The following is a 15,983-nucleotide window of genomic DNA, read 5'->3' on the forward strand; positions in this document are numbered from 1 at the left end:
AAATCTGAGGCTCCTCCCTGAAACACCATCATATATAGTATGGAGCAGAGTTAGGGGAACAGCCTTATCTTTATTTCCCCGCAATACATCGTGCAATTGTTTGTGACTTACACTCAAAAGTTACCTGAGTAGTGAGTTAATCAGAAAGCTTTCAAAAGGTTACACCAGTAATACTCAAAAACTGAGCTGCCCTTGTTGAGACCATTTACATTGATTTTCTTCTGGCATATCAGTCTTGCTAGTTTGTTGATGGTTCACTTCTGGTGTGGCCTAGCCTTTTTCATTCACACTTTCTTATCTACTCACGGACGTCCAAAGAAAATGGGTATTAGCCCCCTTCTCCCCTGCTAGGATTGCAGATCCTTTTAAGGTCCTGCAAAGAGAATCTGCCCTTCTGCAGCTGCATGTTTGGTTGTCCCCTGCAGCTAAGAAACAGTACAGATAAGTCAAACACCATAAATGCATCGTGCTTTCAGGAAATCTGTTGTTTCTCAGTACATTAAATCAAAATACCAGCTAGCAGAGAAAAAGGACATGCACAATGCTAAAAAGTGCACCTGGTAATTCTCCTACTTTAATTCTACTTGTGCCTCCTCTTTATCAATGTATCTAGTTTATCGTCATATGCCAAGAAAGCATATGAATTATAGATTTCCTCATTCTCCAATGCGATCTTCCCACTCAGATGATGGGAACATTAATTCCGCCTATTCTCCAGCATCCTTAACTAGCTCTCATTGACGTTTCTCCTAGTGGATATTAAGATCACCTTTTATTTTTGCCAGAGGATCAATAAAATTAAACATCCCTCTGGAAACTCATCAGATGCAAGTTTCTAAATCATGGCAGTGCTTCAACCCAGAGAGATTCCCAAACCAATGTGACTGCTAGTACCTGGCTTGCTTGATTGGGCAGCGAAGTTCCTGATAATGGCTGTGGTCAGGTCTGCAACACCTCACTTACTAAACAAATACAAGCTACCATGAGTAGCACCCTGAGATCCTAAAGTCAGAACAAAAGCCATTCTCTCAGCAGTAAGACCTGCTTCGGCCACGGAATCATGGGCACCAGCTGACAGGAAGAGTAAAGAAATGGATATAGTGGGCAAGAAAATGGGCTGTATTGTTGCTATGGGCGTAAAAATGGACAGTGTATTTGCCCGCCTATACTATGACTGAGAAATATAAGATAAGCAGAGGGGTTTTTCTGAACACCTGCCTAGACACAACATTTTGAGGAGGTGGTTTAAAAAGGCTGCCTGGTTTCTAGCCAGATTACCAGCACAACCACCTGAGCTACAGTTATGAAAGTAGTCCACAGAGTTCTTACTCGCTACTACTCTCAAACCAGATCCGTAATTCAAAATATGCAATCTGCTTTTCTTAAGTTCTTCCAAATTTTGTCAGCATACTGAGAGATGTTCAGAATAAAGAATTAAGCAACCATGATGGCGATAGGACAGGAGGAAGAGAAGAAATTCTTGAAATGACAGTACAGACCATGGGATATCAACAAAGGGTTCACTCCCCTCATTTGTCTCAGCGGCAGTAGGCGCACCGTTCAAAGGGCCATAGATATTCTTGTCAACAGAGACTAGAAAACCTGGAACACATCCGTGCAGAAAACCTGGAACACATCCGTGCAGAACCATTCTTCTGATTCTTCAGGACAACCTTCCTCAAACAGTCTTCAAAGACTCCTCTTACCCCAGTTCCTCACCTTCTCCTTTATGCCCTGTATTAGAAGTGGTAAGGAAGTGGGTGCTAAACTTCCGCATTTATAAAAGTTGCAAAACATTCAGACAAGTGGGTGTTGATTGTTGAGATGGTTACTCACTGTGCTTCAAGGAATCTCTTACATCTAAGACTCCAAAGCCAGATTTGAAATTCCATCCAATCTGTTTAAGGAGACCACGTCGTCATTGTGACCGCGAGTTATAGAATCAGCCATTTCTCCCCTTGGAGGTAAGGCATATACTAAATATACTTTGTAGTTCAAAACCGCAGCCCGAAAAAGCCATCTAGACCCATCTTAGATCTGCGATTAGCCAGCAAGTAGATCAGAAGAGAGCTTCTCCATGCTAGCATAACTTCTTATCTTTCCTCTACGGAATGGGTAGTCTGCGAGCTGTGGACCTACTGGATGCTTACTTCCACATTCCAGTCAGGTACTTTTTTGGGAAGTTTGGGATAGCTGTTAGTATGTATAATTGGAAAGAGTGGACTTGGGAGCCTCTGAGATCCTGTGTTCTCTAGTTGGTCACTGTGAAACCTTCCTAGAGACTTCCTAATGGCTGAGATGGCCATGCACTGTGTGAGTGTATTGATGGTTGGGTGGGAAACAGCCACAAAACACAAGGGGACTGTGTGGTCATTAATTTTAAAAATCCTCAGGCAGTATGCAGTCTAAAAAGCCAGAAACGCAGCCCCCCAGGGCCCTCCCACTGAACTATTTTTACTCCCACTGCTATATACCAGATGGGGTCAATACTATCTTAGATCCTGGTGGGTGGCTACTGGAACATCCGAATACTGGCCATAGGTATCTCTCATTTAGACCCTTGCTCTATAACATAGCCGTAACAAACAGATTTGGGGTTCTGGAAGAAGTGGATTGACAAGTACTGATAATGGGAACTGGTCAGGGAAGAGGTCTCCTGGAGAACTAGAGGGGCTCGGTTGTAGTCAACCAAGCCAGTCCACCAACCCTGGGGAGGGATAAATCCAATGGACCTGGATATATTAACACAACAGGTGACCGGTGGAGTAGTAGGGTCACGGGAAGAGCTCCCTGGACCACTAGCCTCCATAATCCCCGATCCCTAAACATCAGCGTCACAAGGGCGGAACAACCCATCAGAACATTTGGTAACCCCCCTCCGCCCTAATAGAGGGTAACTAAACCCCAGACATCCACGCTTTTGATGTTTCTATTGACTAGCACAACACAGGGAGTAAGCTGAGGGTCCTATCTTGGAATGTTGCTGGTCTGGAGGCAAGATGGTCGCATTCCACTCCTTCTCCCCTCATCAATCCATAGATGAGCAGAGTGTGATCCACCCAGGAGATGAAAGCGGATGCCTGGTCTTTGGGTCAAGAGATACAAGGCAGCAAGGCCAGACGCTGGACAAGCATATTGTGGCGGGGATCTACTGGGGACATTATCCAGAAATTATTACTCCGAGCCCAAAGGAAGCTTACGGTTGGACTCGCGCTAGCGAACAAAGTAATCTGCAGTATGCCGCAGCGCAGTGTTAAAAGCAGCGAAGCGAAAGAAGTGGGCAAGGAGACAGCAGGCTTGAAACAGCCGGGAAAGAGAATGGGAAGGAAAAAAAAAGAAATGACTCGAAAGCTCTGGCTGGAGCCGGGAAACCTTCGGGCAGAAAAGCAGGCAGCGAGGCACTGCTCACCTCGAGTACACAACGCGATAGCGCTCTCAGTAAACCCATGCCACTTAAACAAAGAACCAAAGAAAACAACCTGCGCCAGCCCACAATGGGGGAAAGTTTCGCTAGCATACCTGCTGGAGATGCTGCAGTCGGGAAGCTGAAGCGTGGAGAGGACTCAGTCGGTCTGAACGTCCTCGTGGATGCCGGTTCTGCCGTTGCTAAGCAACCAGTGAAGGCGGCAGCGGAGCAGAGGCAGGAACCAGAGAGTAGCTCAGAGGCTCGAGCAGAGGTCTCGGCTGAAGTCGGAGATACCAGCATTTCCGTGAGTACCTATGGCCCCGTGGGAAGGATCCGTGGCCCAAACAGTGGGGGAGAAGATGGAGAAGGCTCAGGAGGAGGGACCGCAGTACAGTCACCGCAGATAGTAGGGCACAACGCGATCGAGGGGGCTGTAGGGGAGAACAAGAGACTGGAGCACCGGGAGAGTGGGGAAACTGCCCGATTATGGCAAATGCAGTAGCAACCAGTGCCCCACATTTAAGCACATACCAGGGCAACCTCAGTGAGTGGGGGCCGGCGGTGCTGCATCACCGGACCGGTTCTTTTCAGTTAATGAAGACTCTCAATCTGTTGACAGTGAGGAGGAGTGTTCAGGGGAATTCACGGATACAGAGAGTAGCACCTCAGCTCAGAGAAGTACTCAAAAAAAAAAAAAAACGACTGTCCAGAGGGAGACCTACCCCCGCAGATAGCCCCGCAGACCCCTCAAAGAAATTAGACTGGGACTATTCAGCCACATCAGACTTACCTGGAGCATGATGGCGTCACTCCCCTGCCTGGAGCTCAAGCCTCTCTCCAAAAAATTCAGAACACTCTGAGAAAGATGAACAAGCGGTTTCACGAGGTGGATGAGAGGGTTACCCAAGTTGAGGAAAGGACTGGGAAGCTGGAGGATGACCTTAATAGTCTCAGGACTCTCAAACAGGATCAGCAGAAAGTGGCGGATGATGTTCTATGGAAGCTAGAGGATTATGAAAATCGCCAGCGGCGGAATAACATTAGACTGCTGGGAGTGGCGTAGGGTTTGGAAGGGGATGACGTTAGACTCTTAGTTGTGAACCTACTAAAGGGGGCCCTTCCGGAGCTAGCGTCATGGCAATGGGAGGGAGAAATCCAGAGGGCACACCGTTTCCCATTTGAGATCGGGAAAGGCCAAGCAGGGACTCAAGAGGGCAGACCAAGAGCTATCTTGATTTACGTTGGCAACTTTTTGCTGAGGCAGTTAATTCTGGAAAAAGCCAAGCCAGAGTCCAAGCTGTCCTTTAGAGATATAACCTTTTTTGCCAGGCCCGACTTCTGCCACGTCACTGTTGAGCGCAGATGGAGATCATATTGCTCCCATACAGGCTCTGGGGTCGGAAGCTTATTTACTGTACCCAGCAAAACTGAAAGTGATCACTAAGGGGGTGGTGCAAATGTTCTTTTCGGAAATTAAGGCCAAGGAGTACATGGTGAATGTATTGGGTTTTAAGGGAGGATGAGGCTCGGGGATTAGTCAGGGGTAATTTCTTCACTATACTACTTTGTATCCTGGGTTAGGTAAACACTCTTTCTATTAGTTCTTGGAATTAGTATGTGAGAGGGGGGGGGGGCGACAGCTGCATTTCCAAGCGCCCACACATAGGCCATGGGTGGCCTATTTGCCTGTGGGGGGGTGGGAGGGGGGGGTAGAGAGGGTGGGTTAGAAGGAGGGAGGGAACGGGGGAGTGGAGTAAAGGGGCACACACAGCACACACGGGAGCACCTTCAATTTAGCATCGCGTATGTTGGGAGATTGGTTTGGAAGCTGGGCCAACCTTTCGTAGTTTTCTAATGCATTGCAGAATTGCTTCTCTTAACGTCTGTGGGTTGAATGATGCACAAAAAAGGATCCGAGTTGCAGCATTTTTGAAGATAATGAAGCCTGATCTGGTGTGTTTGCAGGAAACACATGTGGAGGGAGGGAAGGGTTATTTACTCGAGCAGCTAGGGTTTTCCGTTTTAGCCCACACCAAACAAGGGGTCAAGACAAGAGGGGTGGCTATTTTGGGCCGAGATAGGGAATGTATAGTCGGGAGAAAGCTCGAGGATCAATGTGGGGAGATGGGTGATCGTTGAAGTAGGATTTAAGGGGGAAAAGTTTACCTTGATTTCAGTCTATGGATCCACAGGGGATGACCCAGATGTATTTGAATTTCTTGATTTAGAAATGGCAAATTGGCCCGAGCCAATTATTTCTTGTGGAGATTTTAATCTTAATAGTCCCTCGGGCATTGAGATTCAGAAGAGACGGCTACAGCCGGAGGAAAAAAAGGTCACACAGAGCCATAGTGGATATGGCACAGCATAATACTTTAATAGACCTGTGGGCAAATTTATGTCCACAGATGGACAGTACTACTAATTTCTCAGTCCCACACAGAATTACGGTAAGGTTGGATTACTTTTTGATATCCCACTCCTTACTCACTAGATCACAAATAACGAAATTTCCCAGTGTAGTTTCGGACCACAACCGTCTGGTGTTGTCAATTGAATTAGGAGGGTTAGCCGTCAATCCATATTGCTGGACATTTGAGAGGGCCCTTTTTAAAGATCAGGGATATGTAAGTTACATGAGCAATTGGATCAAAGATTTTTTGAGGATCAATAGGGGGAGCACATCATCGGGCATTGCTTGGGATGCGTTTAAAGCGGGGGTCCGCGGGAAAACACTTAGTTATTCAATGCATAGACAAAGGGATGAATAAATGAGGGTGGAGGAATTGATTAAAACCTTAATGGAAGCAGAGGAGTAACTGGCCTTACTGATTCGAGCGGGTAGCCCTTTGGAACAGCAATTACTGAAAATGATGGTATTAAAGGCGGATGGAATAGAGGGTATAGCTAGTAAAAGTGCAGCTAAATATTTGGCTAAAAAGGAGGAAGTGTTCGAGATGGGCCATGTTTTGGCGGTTAGGACAAGGCAGAAAATAGCTGCAGGGGATATTAAGTGCATTAAAGATAAGCAAGGGGGTTTGATTGCTGATCCTGTGGGCGTTAGGGAGGTTTTCAGGGAGTTTTACTCAGATTTATATGATATAGAGCAGGGTGGAGAAAGTACAGACATTAAGGATTATCTTAACCAAGTCACTGTAGATGGACTCCCCGAGGAGGAGAGGGAAAGACTAGATTTGCCTATTAACCTCGAAGAAGTGTGTGAGGCGTTGGCGGAACTCCCCTCAGCAACAGCAGCAGGCCCAGACCAGATCCCACTGGAGCTTTATAAAACATTTCAGGAAGCTCTGCTGGTAGATTTATTAGATACATTTCTTCAGGCACAACAAGGGCTTTCAATCCCAGCATCCTGGGGAGGTGCAGAAGTTATTGTGTTACTAAAAAAGGGCAAGTCACCTATAGCCCCGGGGTCATATAGGCCTATCACTCTAATGAATTCAGACGCTAAACTTTTTTCTAAAATTCTCGCGAAAAGATTGGCTACGGTAATAGAGGGACTGGTTAGCCCGGAGCAGCATGGTTTTATTCCAGGGAAGGGCACCACTGAGCACACTAGGCAGGTCATCACCTTGTTCGATGCCACGGAGATCCCGGGAGGCTCTATTCCTGGATGCTGAGAAGGGGTTCGATAGGGTCTCCTGGGATTATTTATGGGAGGTGATGAGATGGTTTGGCTTGGAGGAAGGATATATTAAAGCGGTCCAAGCCCTATATACAGCCCCTACAGCTAAGATTAGGATTAATAGGTGGCTCACCACGGAAGTGCAGATAAGAAGAGGTACGCGGCAAGGGTGCCCTTCATCTCCCCTTCTGTTTGCAATTTACTTGGATCCTTTCTTGCGCAAACTGTCCGGCAACCCTAATATTCCAGCTCTAACTACAATAGGTACGAAGGTTAAGGTGTTAGCATACGCAGACGATGTTGCGATAATAACCCCTAGTCCTTCCTCTGCAATAATTGGAATAGAGGTTGAGGCACACAGGTTTGGGAGAATCTCGGGGTATAAGCTTAACAGAAACAAGACACAAATTGTGAAGAATCCACATGCCGTATGCGATGACCCACGGGTGGTTAGCGCAGCAGTATATTTGGGTGTTGAGATTACGTCAGATTTAGACACGGTAGTGAAGCGCAATCTGACACCATTATTAAATAAAGTGAGTTTGCATCTGGCAAGGATGAATAATCTTCGGCTGTCCCTGGTCGGTCGTACAAACATTATTAAAATGTTAATACTCCCTAAGTTTTTATACTTTTTCAGGGCAATCCCCTTATTCTTTGAAGCTCATTGGTTCAACAAGCTAGAATCAACTTTGAACAAATTTATCTGGGCACATGGGAAGACCAGGCGGGCTTATAGGTTCATGTCATTACCCAGGGATAGGGGAGGGTGGGGGGGGGGGGGGGGGGGGGGCTCCAGACTTCAGGCTTTACTATTGGGCTGCTGTGCTGCAGTTTATGCAGGGTCTAATTGGAGGCGGTGGCGCTGATCCTAAAATAACTGCTTTATCTACTAGGGTTTATGAATTTACTTTGGGAACTAGCACAGAGAATGCCTTCCTGAGTTGCACTGATTCCTCCTATTTTAAGAGGACGAGATTTAAAACTATTAGAGCAGCCTATAACGTCTGGACAGCGTTTGTAAAGAGAGTTAGTCTGGGGAGGTTCAACAGATGCACTAGATTGTACAGGAACCGTTCCTTGCCGCCATTGATTTTTGCCAACACAACTATGGCAGATTGGGCTGGGAAGGGGATAGTCAAGTTAGGAGATTTGTTGGGACCGGATGGGGGGCTTATGCAGTTTTCATCTTTAGAGACAAAGTTCCATATTATTAGGAGGAGTTTTTTCAAGTACCTTCAGGTGAGGAGCTTTCTCAGTAACAAAATAGGTGGGGCGGCTGGGTTTGACAAAAATTACATCTTGGAAGCAATAGAGAGGGGGGGGGGAGTGCTCTATTCGCAGCTTTTATGCCGCTTTGGTAGCTACTAAACCAGATGATCTGGGTAAGCAAGCTGCCAAATGGGCTACGAAGCTGGAAACCGATGTAAGCTATTTTCAAGCCTCCTTGAAGCTAGGCTATGCAGTGCTATGCTCCGCCCCTCTCCAATCTCAACATTATAAAACGCTCTATGCACTTTACTTTACCCTGTCACGAATTGCTCAGTGGGGAGGGACCTCTGGGATTAACTGCCCCCGATGCAATGAGTTGGCGGCAGATAGTATTCATATCTTTGCTACTTGCCCTCAACTTCAGCCTTTGCTTAAAGGGATTGGAAGGTTTCATGGCAGGGGCCCTAGGGATTAAGATAATCCTGAATCTGATTTTGTTGGGGGTCAGCGGGGACTCTGATACTGGGTATGAAGAATTTGTGTTTATTGCCATGGCAGTTCTTAGATTGATAATAACCAGGGTATGGTTGGATAAAATTCCTCCGGCTATGCAACAATGGCTGGCCACCATGCTGGCAGTTTATAATTTAGAGAAGGGTATATATGAGAGAAAGGGTAGGAGAGCGAGGAGGTTGGGGGAAAAAAATTTGGGAGCCGATCCGGCATTGGAAAAAGGGGTATGCGGGAAAGCTGAAAAATTTCACTGCATACTTGTTGCTCCCTTTTACTTTTCATTGGTTTCCTTTCTTAGGTTGTTGGACAATATGTAGTATAATGGTGTTATTATTTTGGCTAATGCAATCTATTGAACCGTAATGTGAAATGCGATATATATTCATTGTCCTTTTATTTACTTATTTCCTTTATGTTTAAGCTCTTTTCGTTATTTTTTTTCTCCGTTGTTTTGTTGTGCAATTTCCTGAACTAATTTGTAATAGGCTGGATGTTAATTCTCCTTTGTTGTGCTGTGTGTACGCTCCAAAAAAAGTTCGAAATAAAAATATTTAAAAGGAATGTTGCTGGTCTTAAAAGCAAATTGTCTTTCTCTGATTGGGGGCTTTTTGTGGACCAATATGATATCTGCATGTTCCAGGAAACATGGGCATGGAAAGACTCAGTAAGGGTGGGATTTGCATAATTTACAATTCCAGCCACCTCGAGGAGTAGGGGTAGACCGTCCAGGGGTCAATGTATCTGGGTTGGCTCACACCTGGGCTGTAAAGCTGATCAGCTGAACTCCTCTATTGACATCCAATGTGTAGCACTTAGTTTTCCCACCAAGCTGAAACTGTCTTTCATTAACCTCTATTCTTGACCTGGAAGTCTGAGCAAGGAATCCCTGACTTGCGACCAATTGAATCTTTTTAGTCCTACTTTCCCCCCAAATATGTGGTTGATTGTTGGGGGAGATTTTGATTGTCAATTCGAGCCTCTTGCCGATATTACTGACTCCCTAGTGAAGAGGATTCGCAATGGTTAATCCCCGATCCACAAATTCCACCAATTAAGGCCTAGTCCCCGCTTGCACTTCAAATCAACGCGATCACAATGACCCATTCCCTGAGAGCGTGCAACAATCGCACAGTATCGGACACACCGAGGTATCCAACATTTGATAGAACAGGCAAAGCCTCTCTCCTGGATTACATCCTAGTGGAGACTAGGTTATGGAACAGGGTTCTTGACTACACTGTCCTTCCGCGGCATGATAGCTATCGCAATGCTTTGTCCATGGGACTGAAGATGCCGGACCTTGGAATTGCATTGGTCAGCAGTACCGTCCCCCTTGCCTGATAATAGACTAGTAATCTCTAAAAGCGGGAGAAGAATAAAATGGGGGGGGGGAGTGTAATTCAGCAGTCACCTTAAAAGCTGACCGCACTATATACAGCAATTGTTGCAGTCCTATCAGAATTAGGAGAAGCTGCCGCAGTGGCGGGTAATTTAGTATCTATTAACAAAGTTGCAGATTTGCATGCAGGCCTGGTATCTAAACTGGCTGATTTATTTTACCCAAAGATACACTCCTAGGTGAAAAAAACGGATCACTCGATCTTGGTTTAATAATAATTGCCAAAGGATGAAACCATCTTTGTTAGAGGCCCTTAAAGCTAAAGATAAGTTACTAACCAAACATATGTGGGTGTTGTATAAAGAGACCATTGACTAGCAAAACAGAGCTGGGAATTGAATAGATGGTACTCCTTAAAAACTGCCCTATCTAACAAAGGAAGGAATTCCGGTCTATTGTTAGCACGGGCACTAGTGAAGGCAAGCCAGCAATAGAACCAAACCTAGCAGCAGATGCATGGTAAGTACACTTCCAGGCTCTATATACCACGAAGGAAGCACCCAGCCTTTATGATGACACGCCCACAATTCCACCAAGGGCCATATACGACGAAGCCGCCGAGATCACCCTGCTCGAAGTTTTAAATGCAATAAATAATCTTCCCTCCAGCAAAACACCGGGATTGGATAAGCTTCCGGGGGACCTTTTCCGGGAAGAACCAAAAATATGGGTACCTTACTTATGGGTTTTATTTAATGCCATCATGAAAGGTATGCCGATCCCTGAAACATGTTTATATAAACACAGGAGTGTGGCCCAAGGGGGATAAGAGAACAGGCTGGGCCTTTACGTGCAATAAACAAAAATTGCCTAGATCTCTATTTTTACTTTTTGGAGAGCTGTAACAATTTTATGCTCAGTAAAACACATTTCTTTATGTTTCACCTTTTCTTTTTAATTTATACGATTTTATAAATTCTTATCTTTTTATTAACAAAAATTTATCTATTTGAAAAGGAAAAAATGATACAAAATGTACATATATTTACAACACATTATTTACCACCACATTAGACTAGATAACACATTTTACATCGCTATTATTCACAAAAATAAAACATTACAATACACACACAATTATGTCACAAAAAAACACTGAGTATCTTATCATTTAGTATGAATAACTCATATAATGAACAAATCGAATTCATAAAGAGCATGTACTCAATAAATCCTTTTGTTAAGGTATTTACAAGAAAAAATCTATTTGTTTTTATGCTCTTTGCTGAAATGCCGACGCGTTTCGAATCATAGGGTGTATCCTTTCCTAGATTCTCATCAGGGCTCTCTATTTTTCTTGTTCTGACTTTCTATAAAATATCGACGAACGGATTTTTAGTTAAAAGTGTTCGTATCATAAGGCTCTTTATGCATTTAGCTCTTATTTACTGCTCTCTAAATACCTTTTAAGCTGAAAGTTTTCTATCTGCTTATGTTTCTTGGATTCGTTTATCTGGGATTTTCTTTATTTAAGCTGAGGCTTGTCTGAAAAAAAAATATTTTTTCTCGTAAGACCCACAGATATTTTTAAGAGGACGCTATACATTTTTATTAGGAGTTTCTCCTACCTTAATCTTACTGGTGTGGACTTCTCATAGTTTTCATATTGGTGGACCCAGTGATTCTGTTCATAGTTTGAAAAAAAGGATTTAATTTCAATTTCACTAAGAAGGACTCGTTTTAGCCAGTGCAGTAGCTCAAGCTCTCGGAACAAAAAGGAGTTTACCTGTATATTTTGTTATTTCAGTGCAATGCGGGGCCAGCTACTTCCAATAAGCTTTATGCTCGGCACAGGGCCATGTCGGACTTTCTGTACCTGAACAGAGAAACCGATTGTTATTCTCGGTTTGGAAACACGGTTTCGCACGTTTAAACGTGACTCATAGAAAGCCCAGTGATTTATCTGCTTGATTTTTCTTCACACGCCTACCTTAATCCCGTCGTTGTCTCGGCTTCGGTCGCGGACCCTTTCTCTCAGTTATCACGTGCTTTCGTACTTTCTGCAACAAACACAACCCGTTAGGCGGAGTACTTTACACGTACTTACTTAAGAAAGTAGCGCTTTTTAATTCTTAGTTTATGATCTTACCTCCCAGTCTTGCAGCTCGACACCATGTCGCTATCACGGCAGACATTTTCCAGGCGGAGTTGGCAGTTTTGGGGGAGGGGGGAGGGGAACATGGGGCGGCACCTTGTACCATAGCCCATTCAGTGCATTCTGGGTTATGGAGTTCAAACCCAATTTAGTTCTCGTCATGAGCATGGTTTATCTTTATTTTACAGTTAGCTTAATTTTTAAGATAACCGCAGCTGCATGTGCTTAAACTCTTGCAATTTCTGACGTACTATTCAGTCCTGTCAGCGGCGCTATCGAATTTTAAAATAAGGTCCGCTTCTTTTTGAAGTAGCAGTTTTTCAATATTTAATGCATGTTTAGTTACAGGTATTGTTGCTAGAACCGTCCATTTGAAATCGGTCTCCACATGTTTTTTGTCCAAAAAGTGATCAACCATTGGAGCATTTGGGGCCTTGTTTTTCAGCCTGGATCTATGCTGAGTAATCCTTGTGTTTATCTGTTGGCTAGTCTTCCCTACATATATTTTGGGGCATGGACAGATAATGGCATATATAACATTTTTGGTCCTACAATTTGTAAAGCCTAAGTGTCTCCACATTATGCCTTCATGTGTGAATTGTGAGCCCTCGATCGTATTGGAACAAGCTACACAATTTCCACATCTGTTGTGTCCCTCAACTGGCTTTAACTTCCATTGTGTGATCAAATCACTTTTTGGGGGAGTTAAAAACGCATCAGCTCTTATTAATTGCTGACCTATGCTCTGGTTTTTCCGTATTGCAAAGATTGGTTTGGGAAAAGGACATTCAAGGTACTCAAGGAGATGCCAATTCTTCAATACAATTTGTTTGAATTTATTAGTGTTTGGGCCGAATGTGGTTACGCAATCGAGTGTATCGAGTGCCTTTTTTTCTTTCGCTTGTAATAGGGAATCTCTTGGTGTAAATTTGGCCCTTTTGAAAGAATGCTTCAACAACTTTTTTGGGTAACCTCTTTTGTTCATATCACTACAAAATTCCGTAGTGTGCCTTTCGAAATCTTTTGTGTCTGAGCAATTTCTTCTTATTCTAAGAAGTTTGCCGTAAGGCATATTGTCTTTTAGACTTCTAGGATGTGCACTCCTATGGTGTAAGATGGTATTCCTATCAGTCTCTTTTTTGTAAAGGGTCATTTTCAGCTCATTTTCAACACTTTTAACCTCAACATCCAGTAAAGTCATTTTTGTATTGCTCCATTGAATGTCTACATGTCTGTTATTTAGCCAGTCATGGAATGCCAATACTTCTACCTGGCTCCCCTGCCACAGGAGCCAGATATCATCTATATAAGAAAGGGTTATTCCTTTCTACAAATCTTTCTTCGTACTGCGCCATATAGAGCACCGCCATCTCCGGCGCATAAGGGCATCCCATAGCGGTGCCCTTTACTTGTACGAAGAATTGGTCATTGAATTTAAAGTAATTCTTCTTTAAGGCTATTTCTGCCAACTTTAGAATGAATGAGGTACGTTCTCTCTTATCAAGGTAGAGTTCCATTACCTCTAATGCCTCTTCTTGGGGGATCTGAGTATATAATGAGGTCACATCTAGTGTAACCATCATTTGGGTATTTTCATCAAAAGGCATACCTTCTACTTTATTCAAGAAGTCAGTTGTATCTTTTAGATCCGAATGTACATCTTTTAGAAAAGGTTTCAAAAACCAGTCTACATACTTTGAAATAGGCTCTAGAACAGAGTCGCAACCTGAGATGATGGGTCTCCCAGGTGGCTCCTCAAGATTTTTATGGATCTTTGGGAGGAAGTATAATATCGGTGTTCGAGGAAATTCCTTCGTCATAAATTCACACTCCTTTGGACCCAAATACCCTTCCTCAATTGCCACTTGAAGGATCTCATAAATCTGTCTTGGATTGACCTTACCGGGTCTTCATTGACCTTACGGTACCAAGTAGCATTATTTACTTGGTTATTGCCTTCATTCAAATACATGTTGCGAGGCCAGATGACAACCGCCCCGCCCTTGTCTTCCTGTTTGATTATTACCGTGGTGTCTGATTTTAAATTGTGAATAGCTGTTCGTGGAGTTCTGCGTATGTTTCTTGGGACATATTTCTTATTTTTTCCCAATTTATTTATTGATGACAGTAGTATTTGTAGTAATATTGAAACCTGGGCAGGGGTAGAAATTGTCCTCGTTTTCAAATGGGCTCACCAGTTCTACCTGCAAACTTCAGACCGATCAGTTTGATCGATGTCACGCTAAAACTGTGTGCACAGGTACTTCTTGATCCTCTCCAGAGGCGGATGGAAGAACACGAAGTATAGAGCCCATATCAAGCCGGATTCAGAAAGAATTCTTCCACGTCAATCAAATATATAGACTCAACTCATGTTTTGGAAAACAGTGAGAATGGACTGTGGCAGCCTCTATTTAATCTTTGTGGATCTGAAAACGGCCTTTGATTTGGTGCCCAGAATTTTTTTTTGGGGGGGGGGCGGGGGTACTTAGACATGGGGATCCCCGTTACCTTCTGAGCATGCTCAAGTGATTGCACGAAGGTAATTTTGCTCAAGTAAGGTGTGGGAAAGGTGAACTACCTTCCCGATTTCCAGTTGAGAGAGGAGAGAGGCAGGGGTGTGTGCTCACACCTACCCTGTTTTGCCTCTTTGTCAACTCATCGGTTGCCCACATTACTGAAGTTAAGGACAATTACTCCCCTAAGCTAGCAAGTACAAAGGTCCCAGCAATGATATTTGCGGATGACTCCCATCTAATGTCAAAATCACCCATGGGCATCCAGAGGGTTTTAGATGGCTTAGTTTTCTTCTGTAACAGGGGGCTGGAGATTAACACTCTGAAGACCTAGTTTATGGTCTTCAACCAAGCCAAAACCTCCTGCTCCAACCCATGTCTAGATGGCACTATAAGTATAGAAAAGCTTCATGAGGCAGATTTTGGGTTTCCCCTCCAGTACCCCCCCTAATCCCGCTACGGCTGGATCTAGGAATTAGACCAATCTTATCCCCAATAGAACCCTAACTTTTTGGCGCAGATTTTGGTGACAGCGGAACAGGCAGTCCATTGATCAGAATTAAAAGAGCTATTTAGTTTCCGGGTGTCCAAAAAATCCCTTTGTTTGCATACGTAAAGGAAGAATTCTGTAGGCTGGGAAAACCAAGTCTTTAGAGTATTCCAGAGGAAGCGTGTCTTGCAATGTCACGATCTGAATTGGTAAAAACCTATTGAATGAACAAACTTGCAGCCATCCAAGGGAGTTTGACCGTAGAACACTTGACAGCCAAATTTCTGATAACGAAAGACGAGTATATGATGGAGCCCTTCCTGGATGATATCCAACCACCTCTGGCAAGAAAATTATATGTCCAGTTCAGATTTGGTACCCTGCCGCCCGTGTCTTTTCCTGTAAATGGTAAAAAACTGCCTTGCAAGGGTGCCCTGTCTGCAACTGTGAGGAAGAGTCAGACCTCCATGTTTTCTTTCCTTTTTTGCCTTGGCTACGAACCAGCAAGGCAGCGCTGGCTTATCCAGTTGTGCAGTAATGTAGGGTTCGTACACTGTGAGGCGGCATTTAGAGTCCTGAAGTTTGACACCCGCAAGCCTGTGTTTTCGATGTATCTCTATTCTCAATTTCAAATGTGGCGCAGGTGTTGGACTTTTTAAATCTGTTCTCACAGTCGCAAGCGCACACATTGTCCCCATCTGCTAATATTTTA

At 44.1% G+C, this 15,983-nt stretch overlaps 1 protein-coding gene and 1 long non-coding RNA gene across 2 annotated transcripts in view; one reads left to right on the top strand and one right to left on the bottom strand.

The window, feature by feature from the left end:
- LOC147717674 (E3 ubiquitin-protein ligase TRIM39-like) overlaps positions 1-15,983 on the top strand; it is a 78,524-nt gene that overhangs the window by 59,509 nt on the left and 3,032 nt on the right. The window lies entirely within an intron of this gene.
- On the bottom strand, positions 11,938-12,317 carry LOC147717675 (uncharacterized). The gene is made up of 3 exons (XR_015296085.1): positions 12,260-12,317; positions 12,101-12,170; positions 11,938-11,986 (listed from the first exon to the last, which is right to left on the bottom strand). It is a non-coding gene; the product is annotated as an uncharacterized LOC147717675 (long non-coding RNA).

Source organism: Lissotriton vulgaris, chromosome 5 (genome assembly GCF_964263255.1).
Source record: "Lissotriton vulgaris chromosome 5, aLisVul1.2, whole genome shotgun sequence".
NCBI classification, from domain to species: Eukaryota; Metazoa; Chordata; class Amphibia; order Caudata; family Salamandridae; genus Lissotriton; species Lissotriton vulgaris.